Source organism: Mauremys mutica, unplaced genomic scaffold (genome assembly GCF_020497125.1).
Source record: "Mauremys mutica isolate MM-2020 ecotype Southern unplaced genomic scaffold, ASM2049712v1 001058F_np12_obj, whole genome shotgun sequence".
Classification (NCBI taxonomy): Eukaryota; Metazoa; Chordata; order Testudines; family Geoemydidae; genus Mauremys; species Mauremys mutica.
The window spans coordinates 104480-116093 of record NW_025423108.1 but is presented as its reverse complement, the minus strand read 5'-3'; the positions used below and the strand labels follow the sequence as shown (position 1 = coordinate 116093).

Below are 11614 nucleotides of genomic sequence, written 5' to 3'. Positions count from 1 at the left end.
GGAAATGGTTAAAACCGCATTGAGGGGAGTGGACCACTGACCTATCAGCTCTTAACACCCAAACTTTCAGTAACTCTATTATCAGTGCCTGTGAGTGTAATTTAAACCATAGGTCCATCTAGCTCTAAATCTTGGTCCTGTGCTGAACAGTAGCCAATACCAGGTGCCCCAAAAGCCATTCCCAAGGGACTACAAAGGAGTTGAAACCCTGGATCTTCCCTGTTTAAACAACACGGGGCTTTAACATAAACCAGTCTTTACCCAGGATACCTACCTGTTGCTGTTACCCAGTAACTGTTTTTTGCCTAACACCTGACTCTCCTGCCGAATCCCCAATGGGCCCTGAGCAAGTGTTGCTCGTGTTTGGATTCCTGTAAAGCAGAGGAGCAGATGAAGTTTTGCTCCGCAAGGGTTCGTGTGTGTGATTCATTGGATCAAGGTCTACACTACAAAATTAGGTTGGTGTAAATTACATTACTTAGGCCTTGGCATATGCAAGTTCTATCAAGCTAATCCCGGTATAGATAGTGGCTCAGCTTTTTAGTCACCAAATAACTTTTCTGGAGCTATGAAAGGGGAGGGGCCCAACCTCTGTAGCAGGAATGCAGGGCAGGTGAGTTCACAGCAGGCATGGTGGGATACTGGTGGAAACCAGTTATGGTGATATAATGAGCAGCAGCATTTACACTGACATTTGTCACTTTAAGTTTGCTGCAAAAAGCACTAGGCCTCTCGTCAAAGGTGGTTTTATTTTGTCACCAAAACAGGGCAATTTTGTCGCCAGACGTGGTATTGCAGTGTGCACCAGCCAAAAACTGCCGACTGAGGGAGCGTTGTGTGTTTTTCACACATCTGAGCAATATAATGATGCTGAAGTAATCTTGTAGGGCAGACCTGGCCAAAGATTCACACACACAAACACACACACAGCTTGCAAGGAAAACCTCACCTGCTCCTCTGCTTTGCAGAATCCAAACACAAGCAAAGCTTTTCAGGCCCCAGTGGGGATGGCAGGGAGTCAGGTGTGGGCAGACGCTGTGTTGTTGCCACAAGCAGGCACCATGGCTTAGCTGGCTAAAGCACCTGTCTTGTAAACAGGAGATCCTGGGTTCAATTCCCAGTGGTGCCTTGTTTGACTAACTCTTGGGCAACCTGGTAATGGCTACTGTGGGAGGACAAAACACAGAGCTAGATGGTCCTTTGGTCCAGCCCAGTATGGTTGTTTAAATTATACTCACAGGCACTGATAACAGACTTACTGAAAGTTTGGGAGTTAAGAGCTGATAGGTCAGTGTTCCAGCCTGTCACAGATGATCCTGCTTCCTCTGGGACAGGGGCAGGTCTGGGCTCTCACACCAAATGCTCATTGTGGCTGCCAGAATCTGTGGGCAGCTCATTTAGTTTACATGGAGGGTTGAGTCCTGCTTTGTGCACCGTGTGTGAGAATGAAAATCCTAAACCACCCTTTGAAATAACGAAAGCAGCAGGACGTGTTATTGTCCCTGCCCCAAAGCAGACAGACCAATGGAGAAATGCCGTTGAGTCCAGGGTAATACTCCACTGCCATTTTAACTTTTTCGCTTGCTAAACTCCCTCCCAACCTTGTGGGGTCCCAGATCCCGGTACTGAGCCTGAGCCGAGATGTCTACAGTGCAAATTTACCACCCCCACGGCTGAAGCCCCGGGAGCCTGCACTGGCATGGGACAGCCGTGGGTGTTTCATTGCAGTGTGGACATAGCCTAGCATTATGTCTACACTGCCATTAACACACCCAAGTCACTATTCTCAAACCCGGGGTCAGTTGATTCAGGCTTGGGGCTTGTGCTGCAGGGTTATAAAATTACAGTGTAGACACTTGGGCTTGAGCCCAGCCTCCGAGACCCCACGAGGGGTGAGGGTCTCCGAGCCTGGGCTCCAGTCTGAGCCCAAATGTCTGCACTGCAGTTTTTAGCTCCACAATCTGGGCCTCAGGAGCCCAAATCAGACCATCCAGGCCAGCGGGATTTTGTCACAGTATAGATGCCCTCTCAGGATATGTCTACACTGCAATGTAAGCCCAGGGTTAGTAGAAGTCATGTCAGCAGCCCCAACACATAAACCACAAGGGAAAGACCCACCCCCCAAATAAGCTGGGCAGTATCCTTCTCCCTACGGTTCGTAAGTCCAGCAACCAAAAGTCCTTTAACATGAGCCATCCCCACTCTGCACCCCACTCACAGCTGTTGTCCTTAGTCAGTGCAAGCCCAAAGGTGCCTCTGTAGAGTTCACCTGCCATCCTGGGTGGAAAAAGGGGAAAATAAGAAGGCACTGTAGTCACTATGTCCCCTGCCTAGCAAGTGCTATTGAATTGAGGGTGAGTCCCTCAATCGGGGTCTGCCAAGCACAGTTGTGCTGCCCTTGATTCACACAACAAGGATAACAACCCTTTATTTCTCCTGCCCCTATAACATGGAGACTGGGAATCCAACACCAGCCACAAGTGATCATTTCGGCAAGCAACCCAAGATATTTCCAACACACTGTAAAATCCACATGCAGACTCATACACGAAACCTTGCAAGAAAATCTTCCTGAGGGGGTCTGAAGCACCTGCTGCTGGAGGTAAGGAGGGGCCTGTGGGTTGGGATTGAGGGCACTGGGAATAGGAGGGGGCTGTGGGTTGGGATTGAGGGCACTGGGAATAGGAGGGGCCTGTGGGTTGGGATTGAGGGCACTGGGAATAGGAGGGGGTTGTGGGTTGGGACGGAGGGGCACTGGGAATGGGGGGGCCTTTGGGTTGGGATTGAGGGGCACTGGGAATAGGAGGGGGCTGTGGGTTGGGACAGAGGAGAAGGGTGAAGAGGAGCAGGCTCTGGTTGGGAGTGAGGAGCAGTGAGCATAGGAGGGACTGAGGGTTGGGTCTGAGGGGCACTGGGAAAAGAGGGGACATGGGTTTAGGCTGAAGAGCATCCTCATTTGAGGATCCAGCAGGACAGGGGAAGGCAGCAGGTGATTCTAATTCCTTAGGGATAGTCTGTGTGTTTGTACGTGTGTGTGTGTGTGCAGGGAAGGAACATGCTCTATGCCCAGAGACCTTTATTCCTCCAGACTGCAAGGACAGAGGGGCTGTCAGGAAGTTGCCCCTTCAAACCCACACACAAAAAGGGCCATCTGAGGAAAGGGAAAATCCTGAAGAGAAAAAGTAACATCAAAGAGGATGTGAGAAAGACAGTTTAAGAACTTGGAGAATAGTTTATCACCTGACCAGGAACTTGAACCCTGCACCCTCAGATTAAAAGTTTGAGGCTCTGCCAACTGAGCTAGCCAGGTTCACAAAGCAAAAGAGCAAGTTGGTGCAGAGGAGAAACTAGTCAAGCAAACAAGAGCAGGAAACAATAGGGGAAACCTGCTGCTCTCTCTGGCCTGGTCAACACTACGAGTTTATATCCAATTTAGCAGCGTTAAATTGCATTAACCCTGCACCCGTGCACACAACGAAGCCCTTTATACCAATAAAAGGGCTCTTAATACCGGTATCTGTACTCCTCCCCGACGAGGGGAGTAGCACTGAAATCGGTATTGCCATGTCCAATTAGGGTTAGTGTGGCCGCAATTCGACAATATTGGCCTCCGGGTGCTATCCCACAGTGCACTATTGTGACTGCTCTGGACAGCAATCTGAACTCGGATGCACTGGCTAGGTAGACAGGAAAAGCCCCCACGAACTTTTGAATTTCATTTCCTGTTTATACAATCTGTTTCCAAAAAACAGTTTCTGTAAAATCAGAATAATCCCGTAGTGTAGACATACCCTGTGATTAACAACTTTGGTGGCTAATTGAAAGGCTGATGGTTCAAACCCAAGTGAAGATGGAGGTGGGTTTTTTTTAAGTGATGAGAATCCAGTACACTTTAACAGGCAGAAAATCTCCTCAATGCTGGTCTCGCCTCATTGGGCAAGCATAAATAGCATTTTTGCCAGATGCATTGGTGGTATAGTGGTGAGCATTGCTGCCTTCCAAGCAGTTGACCTGGGTTCGATTCCCAGCCAATGCAGGGATGTGACATTTTCTCTACTGGGAATTGGTTTTATTTCAGTCACGTTGTATCAGTTTATCAATGAAATGAGAGAATCGATGTCCTGCAGGTCATTCAAAACACAATGGAGGAAAAATGGGGTGGGACTGTACAATGAGCTGTTGGAGTTTTCCTGGTATTACAATGTTTGGTTTATTTTTTTTTTTAAATTTCTTTACTTCCCTCTCCCTTTTAGACTCAGAGCCTTTAAGGTCAGAAGGGACCAATGTGATCATCTAGTCCGACCTGCACCTTGCAGGACAAAAGACCCCACCCACCCACTCCTGTAATAGACCCGGGAGGGGAGGCAGCTCTGTGCTCTGCCCCTACCCCAGGCAGCACATGGAGGCCCTCTGCTCCCCTCCCACAATGGGTGTGCAGAGATGTGCCAGCAGCACTAAGGTGGCTCCCTGCCCACTCGGCCTCCATCCCTCCGTGATGCTCCCAGAAGTGGTTGGCATGTCCCAGCATCCCCTGGGGTGGGGGGAGTGTCTCCATTCACTGCCTCTGCCCCGAGTACCAACTCCGCAGCCCCCATTGGCCAGGAACTGCAGCCAATGGGAGCTCTGGGGGCGGCACCAACAGGCAGCGACACACAGAGAGCCCCTGGCACGGCCCACCTAGGACCTGCTTCCGCAGGGTTGTGTGTACCGGTCACTTTGGGAGCTGCAGTGCCTGGGGTAAGCGCCACCTCTCCTGCACCCCTACCCCCTCCCCCAGCGCAGAGCCCGCACCCCGCACCCAAATTTCCTCCCAGAGCTTTGCTTGTCATACTTTCACCCAGAACCATCCTTCTTCTCCTGGGCTGCAAGTAGCCATCCCTGGGAAGCCAGGAGGCAGGCACAGGATTCTACCTCCCAGCAGCCAACTGCACCTCCCCAGGCTTTGCAGAATGAATGGTAACACTCTACTAACCCCACTTAACCACACTAAGGTGTTTAGCTTCTGCCCTGCCTTCCTCAGCTCGACTTTCCTCTTTTGCCCCATTCCTGCCTCACTTCCTCCTTTGGCAAGTCATGCAAAGGAAGCCAGCAGGAAGAGGCCAACCTCCAAGGGCAGAGGAGACCAAGCCACAAGGCTTCAAAAGGTGACTGGCCAAGGTCCTCTAGCTTTCCCCTGCTTATGCTAAGGCTTTTTCTCAGCTCATTTCACCACCCTCTGTCCTGCAGGGGTTGAGTTTATCGCAGGTGTTACCCAAAATTGGGCCAGCTAGTAAGCGTAGGGAGGACTAATGACCCACCAGAGTTTGATGGAAAGCAGCACGTTTGTTATACTGACAGCTAAGCTCAAAAGAAGAAGTGGGGGGTGTCACACTCACACTTGCATACTCACGCTCCCAGGACTGGCACAGCACTGGAGATGTCAGGATTCTGCAAGGTAAGTGTCCCACAGCGCAGCTATGGACGGTGCGATGAAGGTAAGTCTCCCTGAGGCACAATGAAATACAACACAGAGAATCACTGGCCAGGCGGTCCGGGCAAAGGGCATTCACTGGAGGTACAAGCTTGTGAGTGCTCTCCTGAGCACAGGGCCCCTTCCCCTTTTAAGGACCTGCACCTAATGGCCTGCGACTAGAGATGACTTGCCTGCATCTGGTGGGTCACACTCCACCTTGGGCAGTGTCCATGCTCTGGGTGTGTGATCGCTGCCTAATTAGAGTCCCAGACACCTTGTCTACCTGGGAGCTCTTCTGCTCTTCAACCAGCCCATTCATCCCACGAGCATTCCAGGGGGGAGCGGGAGGGGAAAAGCCACTTCACAGGCATTCAGAGAGGGAGAGGAGACAAAAGTGGGAGCAGGGGAAGTATAACAGACCTTCTGAGCATAGAAATCACTGCTGCTCCTACAACAGCAGGGACAGGCCAGTAGGAGCTGGGAAAATTAAGCCACCATGTTTCTGCCTCATTTCAAACCAGGGACCTTTTGCATGTTAGGCAAATGTGATAACCACTACACTACAGAAACTCTGTTGCAGTGCTTTGCCCCTCCCTTCATAAGAATGGCCATACTGGGTCAGACCAAAGGTCCATCCAACCCCGCATCCTATCTGCCAACAGTGGCCAATGCCAGGTGCCCCAGAGGGACTGAACCTAACAGGTAATGATCAAGTGATCTCTCTCCTGCCATCCATCTCCACCCTCTGACAAACAGAGGCTAGGGACACCATTCCTTACCCATCCTGGCTAATAGCCATTCATGGACTTAACCTCCATTCATTTATCTGCAAAGAGTATTTGTGGCACCTTAAAGACTAACAAATTTATTTCAGCTAAGCTTTCATGGGCTAAAATCCACTTCATCAGATTCATACAGTGGAAAATACAGTAGGAATATATATATATATATATATATATATATATATATATATATAGAGAGAGAGAGAGAGAGAGAGAGAGAATATGAAAAAATGGGTGTTGCCATACACACTATAACAAGAGTGAGCAGTTAAGGTGAGCTATTATCAGCAGGAGAAAAAAACCTTTTGTAGTGATAATTGGGATGGCCCATTTCCAACAGTTGACAAGAAGGTGTGAGTAACAGTAGGGGGACAAATAAACATGGGGAAATAGCTTTACTTTGTGTAATGACCCATCCACTCCCAGTCTTTATTCAACCCTAATTTAATGGTGTCCAGTTTGCAAATTAATTCCAATTCAGCAGTCTCTCGTTGGAGTCTGTTGTTGAAGGTTTTTTGTTGTAATATTGTGACTTTTAGGTCTGTAATCAAGTGACCAGGGAGATTGAAGTGTTCTCCGACTGGTTTTTGAATGTTATAATTCTTGACATGTGATTTGTGTCCTTTTATTATTTTACGTAGAGACTGTCCAGTATGGCCAATGTACATGGCAGAGGGACATTGCTGGCACATGATGGCATATATCACATTGGTAGATGTGCAGGTGAACGAGCCTCTGATAGTGTGGCTGATGTGATTAGGTCCTATGATGGTGTCCCCTGAATAGATATGTGGACAGAGTTGGCAACAGGCTTTGTCGCAAGGATAGGTTCCTGGGTTAGTGTTTTTGTTGTGTCATTGCTGGTAAGTATTTGCTTCAGGTTGGGGGGCTGTCTGTAAGCAAGGACTGGCCTGTCTCCCAAGATCTGTGAGAGTGAGGGATCGTCCTTCAGGATAGGTTGTAGATCCTTGGTGATGCACTGGAGAGGTTTCAGTTGGGGACTGAAGGTGACGGCTAGTGGCGTTCTGTTCCTTTCGTTGTTGGGCTTGTCCTGTAGTAGGTGACTTCTGGGTACTCTTCTGGCTCTGTCAATCTGTTTCTTCACTTCAGCAGGTGGGTATGGTAGTTGTAAGAACACTTGATAGATATCTTGTAAGTGTTTGTCTCTGTCTGAGGGGTTGGAGCATATATGGTTGTATCTTAGAGCTTGGCTGTAGACAATGGATTGTGTGATGTGGTCTGGGTGTAAGCTGGAGGCATGTAGGTAAGTATAGCGGTCAGTAGGTTTCCAGTATAGGGTGGTGTTTATGTGACCATCGCTTATTAGCACTGTAGTGTCCAGAAAGTGGATCTCTTGTGTGGACTGGTCCAGGCTGAGGTTGATGGTGGGATGGAAATTGTTGAAATCATGGTGGAATTCCTCAAGGGTTTTCTTTTCCATGGGTCCAGATGATGAAGATGTCATCAGTGTAGGGCAAGTAGAGTAGGGGCGTTAGGGGACGAGAGCTAAGGAAGCGTAATTTTAAGTAAGCCATAAAAATGTTGGCATAGTGTGGAGCCATGTGAGTACCCATAGCACTGCCGCTGACTTGAAGGTATACATTGTCCCCAAATGTGAAATAGTTATGGGTGAGGACAAAGTCACAAAGTTCAGCCACCAGGTTTGCCGTGACATTATCGGGGATACTGTTCCTGACGGCTTGTAGTCCATCTTTGTGTGGAACGTTGGTGTAGAGGGCTTCTACCTCCATAGTGGCCAGGATGGTGTTTTCTGGAAGATCACCAATGGATTGTAGTTTCCTCAGGAAGTCAGTGGTGTCTCGAAGATAGCTAGGTGTGCTGGTAGTGTAGGGCCTGAGGCGGGAGTCTACACAGCCAGACAATCCTGCTGTCAGGATGCCAATGCCTGAGATGATGGGGCATCCAGGATTTCCAGGTTTATGGGTCTTGGATAGCAGATAGAATACCCCTGGTCGGGGTTGTAGGGGGTGTGTCTGTGCAGAATTCTTCTGTGCTTTTTCAGGGAGTTTCTTGAGCAGATGGTGTAGTTTCTTTTGGTAACTCTTGGTGGGATCAGAGGGTAATGGCTTGTAGAATGTGGTGTTAGAGAGCCGCCTAGCAGCCTCTCGTTCATGTTCCGACCTATTCATGATGATGACAGCACCTCCTTTGTCAGCCTTTGTTATTATGATGTCAGAGTTGTTTCTCAAATAAATTTGTTAGTCTCTGAGGCCTGGTCTACACTAGGACTTTAAATCAAATTTAGCAGCGTTAATTCGAATTAACCGCTCAACCGTCCACACCAGGAAGCCGTTTAATTTGACCTAGAGGGCTCTTTAGTTCGAATTCGGTACTCCACCCCGACGAGGGGAGTAGCGCTAAATTCGACATGGCTATCTCGAATTAGGCTATGTGTGGATGCAAATCGAACTTAGTAGCTCCGGGAGCTATCCCACAGTGCACCACTCTGTTGACGCTCTGGACAGCAGTCGAAGCTTGGATTCTCTGACCAGCCACACAGGAAACGACCCGGGAAAATTTGAATTCCTTTTCCTGTCTGGGCACTTTGAATCTGATGTCCTGTTTGGACATCGGGGCGAGCTCAGCAGCACCTGCAACGATGCAGAGCTCTCCGGCAGAGGAGTCCATGCAATCCCAGAATAGAAAGAGGTCCCCAGCATGGACAGACCATGAAGTCCTGGATCTGATCGCTGTGTGGGGCGATGAGTCTGTGCTTTCGGAGCTGCGCTCCAACAAACGGAATGCAAAGACCTACGAGAAGGTCTCCAAAGCCATGGCACTCAGAGGATACAGCCGGGATACAACGCAGTGCCGCGTGAAAATCAAGGACCTGAGACAAGGCTACCAAAAAGTCAGAGCGGCAAACGGACGCTCCGGAGCCCAGCCCCAGACATGCCGCTTCTACGAGGCACTGCATGCCATTCTAGGTGGGTCTGCCACCACTGCCCCACCAGTGACCGTGGACTCTGAGTATGGGATAGTGTCGACGGGCAGTTCCTCGGCGATGTTCGCCGATGGGGAAGATGAGGAAGGGTTTGTGGAGGACGACGCAGGCGACAGCGTTTACAATACCGCTTTCCCCGACAGCCAGGATCTCTTCATCACCCTCACAGAGATCCCCTACCAACCCTCCCCGGCCGTTAACCCGGACTCAGAATCAGGGGAAGGATCAGTCGGTAAGTGCTATAAACAAGGAAACATTTATTTTTTAAAAAACAGGAATAAAAAATATATAAAAACTATATAAAAACTTTTCCATATAAAACTATATAAAAAGAAGGTCCACACATATAGGGATGGAACAGAAATCCTCCTGGGACACTTCCACGAAGCTCTCGTACAGGAGCTCGAAAAGCCTCCGCAGGAGGTTCCTGGGGAGAGGTGCCTTATTTGGTGCTCCGTGGAAGCACACTCTTCCGCGCCAGGCCATCCTAATGTACAGCGGAAGCATTGCCTCCACCAGCATGGCAGCATACGGTCCTGGTCTGTGCAGGGATTTTAGCAGCATCCTCTCTCTCTCTCTCCGAGTGACCCGCCTCAGGGTAATCTCGTTCGGCGACTGCTGCATCTAATTAGGGCAATTAGTGTACTGTTACTATTGTGAATGCTTGACTTTTACTTTGCATAGCAATGACCTTCGTTTAACAGCCACGTGTTGGAGGCCACAGAGGAAAAGCATACAGTGATCTTTCCCGGGCACAGCCGCGAGGGGCTGGAACAGGGTCAGACTTTATGCTTTCCAGATTGCCTTCAGCGGGAGGGCACAGCTATCCATTAACTGTTAAGCAGCCTATAGTGTAGTGCTTACCAGGCCTGGCTGCTACACGGATTCAGCTGCACCGCCCCGCTTGTCCGATCTCCTGTGCAAGACCGCAGCCAATGAAAGCGTATTCCGAAATCTCGAACTTGTCCTGAGAGCTCGTGAGACTAGGTTCCCTGTATGGTCTTGTTCACAGAAACTGACTAGACTGTGTTCAGTGTTCGCAAACATGTATCTTTTCAAGGAAATCACTTCCTTTTTCCCATCACACAGCTGCGGCTCTTTCACGAACTGCCCCGGCATCCCCCTCACAGAGGCTGGCGCAGATTAGGCGGCGAAAGAAAAAGACTAGGGATGACATGTTCTCGGAACTGATGGCTTGCTCCAGAGCCGAGGCGGCCGAGCAGAGACAGTGGAGGGAGACCCTATGTCAGCACCAGCGCTCACACAGCGAACGGGAGGACAGGTGGCGGCAGGAAGACCAGCAGGCGACTCAAACGCTGCTTGGGCTAATGAGGGAGCAAACGGACACGCTCCGGCGCCTTGTAGATGTTCTGCAGGACCGCAGGCAGGAGCAGAGAGCCCCCCTGAACTGTATCTGCAACCGCCTTCCCCCGCCACAAAGTCCTGTCCCCCCCTCACCCAAAATCACAAGAAGGAGGGGCGCTAGGGGCCGTGAAAACTGTCACTCCACCCCAGCAGAGCGCTCATGTACCAAACAGCTCTCATGCCATAAATTTTGAGAAGTGCTTCCCTTCCTGGATCACCCAGTTCCAAATCCAAGTTTCATCCCCCCACTGTGTAGTTGAGTATTAAGAGTAGTTTGTTGTTATTCACTGTTTCCGTCACGTTTTCCTTGTCAGAAGACTTTGTGTGAAGGGGGGGGAGGGGTTTTTTAATTGCATAGGACAGCCTCCATTACCAGGGTACAGACTTGGGGGCAGGATCAACAGCAGGACACACACAGACTGCAGTCACTAGGCACCAGGGTCAGTCTGTGAGGTGTATGCTGCCCCGGGTCAGTCTGTGAGGTGTATGCTGCCCCAGGGTCCTAGCGCCTGCCATCCACAAATGGCAAGGCAGGCTGCCCTTACCATGCCCTTCCACCCTAGCCACGAGCCTCTCCGATGCCCTGAGCCCCAGCAAGAGCCCTCATCCATGGACACATACTCACCCTTCCCACACACCCCTCACCCCTTCCTACGCCCCAACCCCCAGCCCAGAGCCTGCATCCAAACTCCGTCCCAAAGACGGCACCCCTCACCCCTTCCTGCAAACCCACCCCTTCCTGCACACCCACCTGCAACCGTCCTCCCCCCAGAGACCGCTGTAGGAGCAGGAGCCTGTCATTCCTCTAGTGTAGAAGCGGTCTGTACATCAGTGCACACCGTACCCACCACAGTCCGCGTCCATGTTTCAACCCTTGAACAGGAATTCATAATAAAAGAAAACTTTGTTAATAATCAGTGTTCCATTAAATTTATTTTAAAACGTGTGTTGGAAGGGGGGAAACCTGGAGAACGGGGTATGTAACCGCAGATCGAAGTCAACAGTCACTGAAACAGGCTCAGGTTCAGCTTCTCTGTAAATCAACTGGAG

The 11614-nt window shown here is 50.1% G+C and overlaps 2 non-coding genes across 2 annotated transcripts; both read left to right on the top strand.

Annotated features, from left to right (window-relative positions):
- Positions 1-1055: 1055 nt before the first annotated feature.
- TRNAT-UGU lies at positions 1056-1129 on the top strand. Its single transcript has one exon. It is a non-coding gene; the product is annotated as a tRNA-Thr (tRNA).
- Positions 1130-3964: 2835 nt separating this feature from the next.
- TRNAG-UCC lies at positions 3965-4036 on the top strand. The gene has a single exon. It is a non-coding gene; the product is annotated as a tRNA-Gly (tRNA).
- The last annotated feature ends 7578 nt before the right edge of the window (positions 4037-11614 follow it).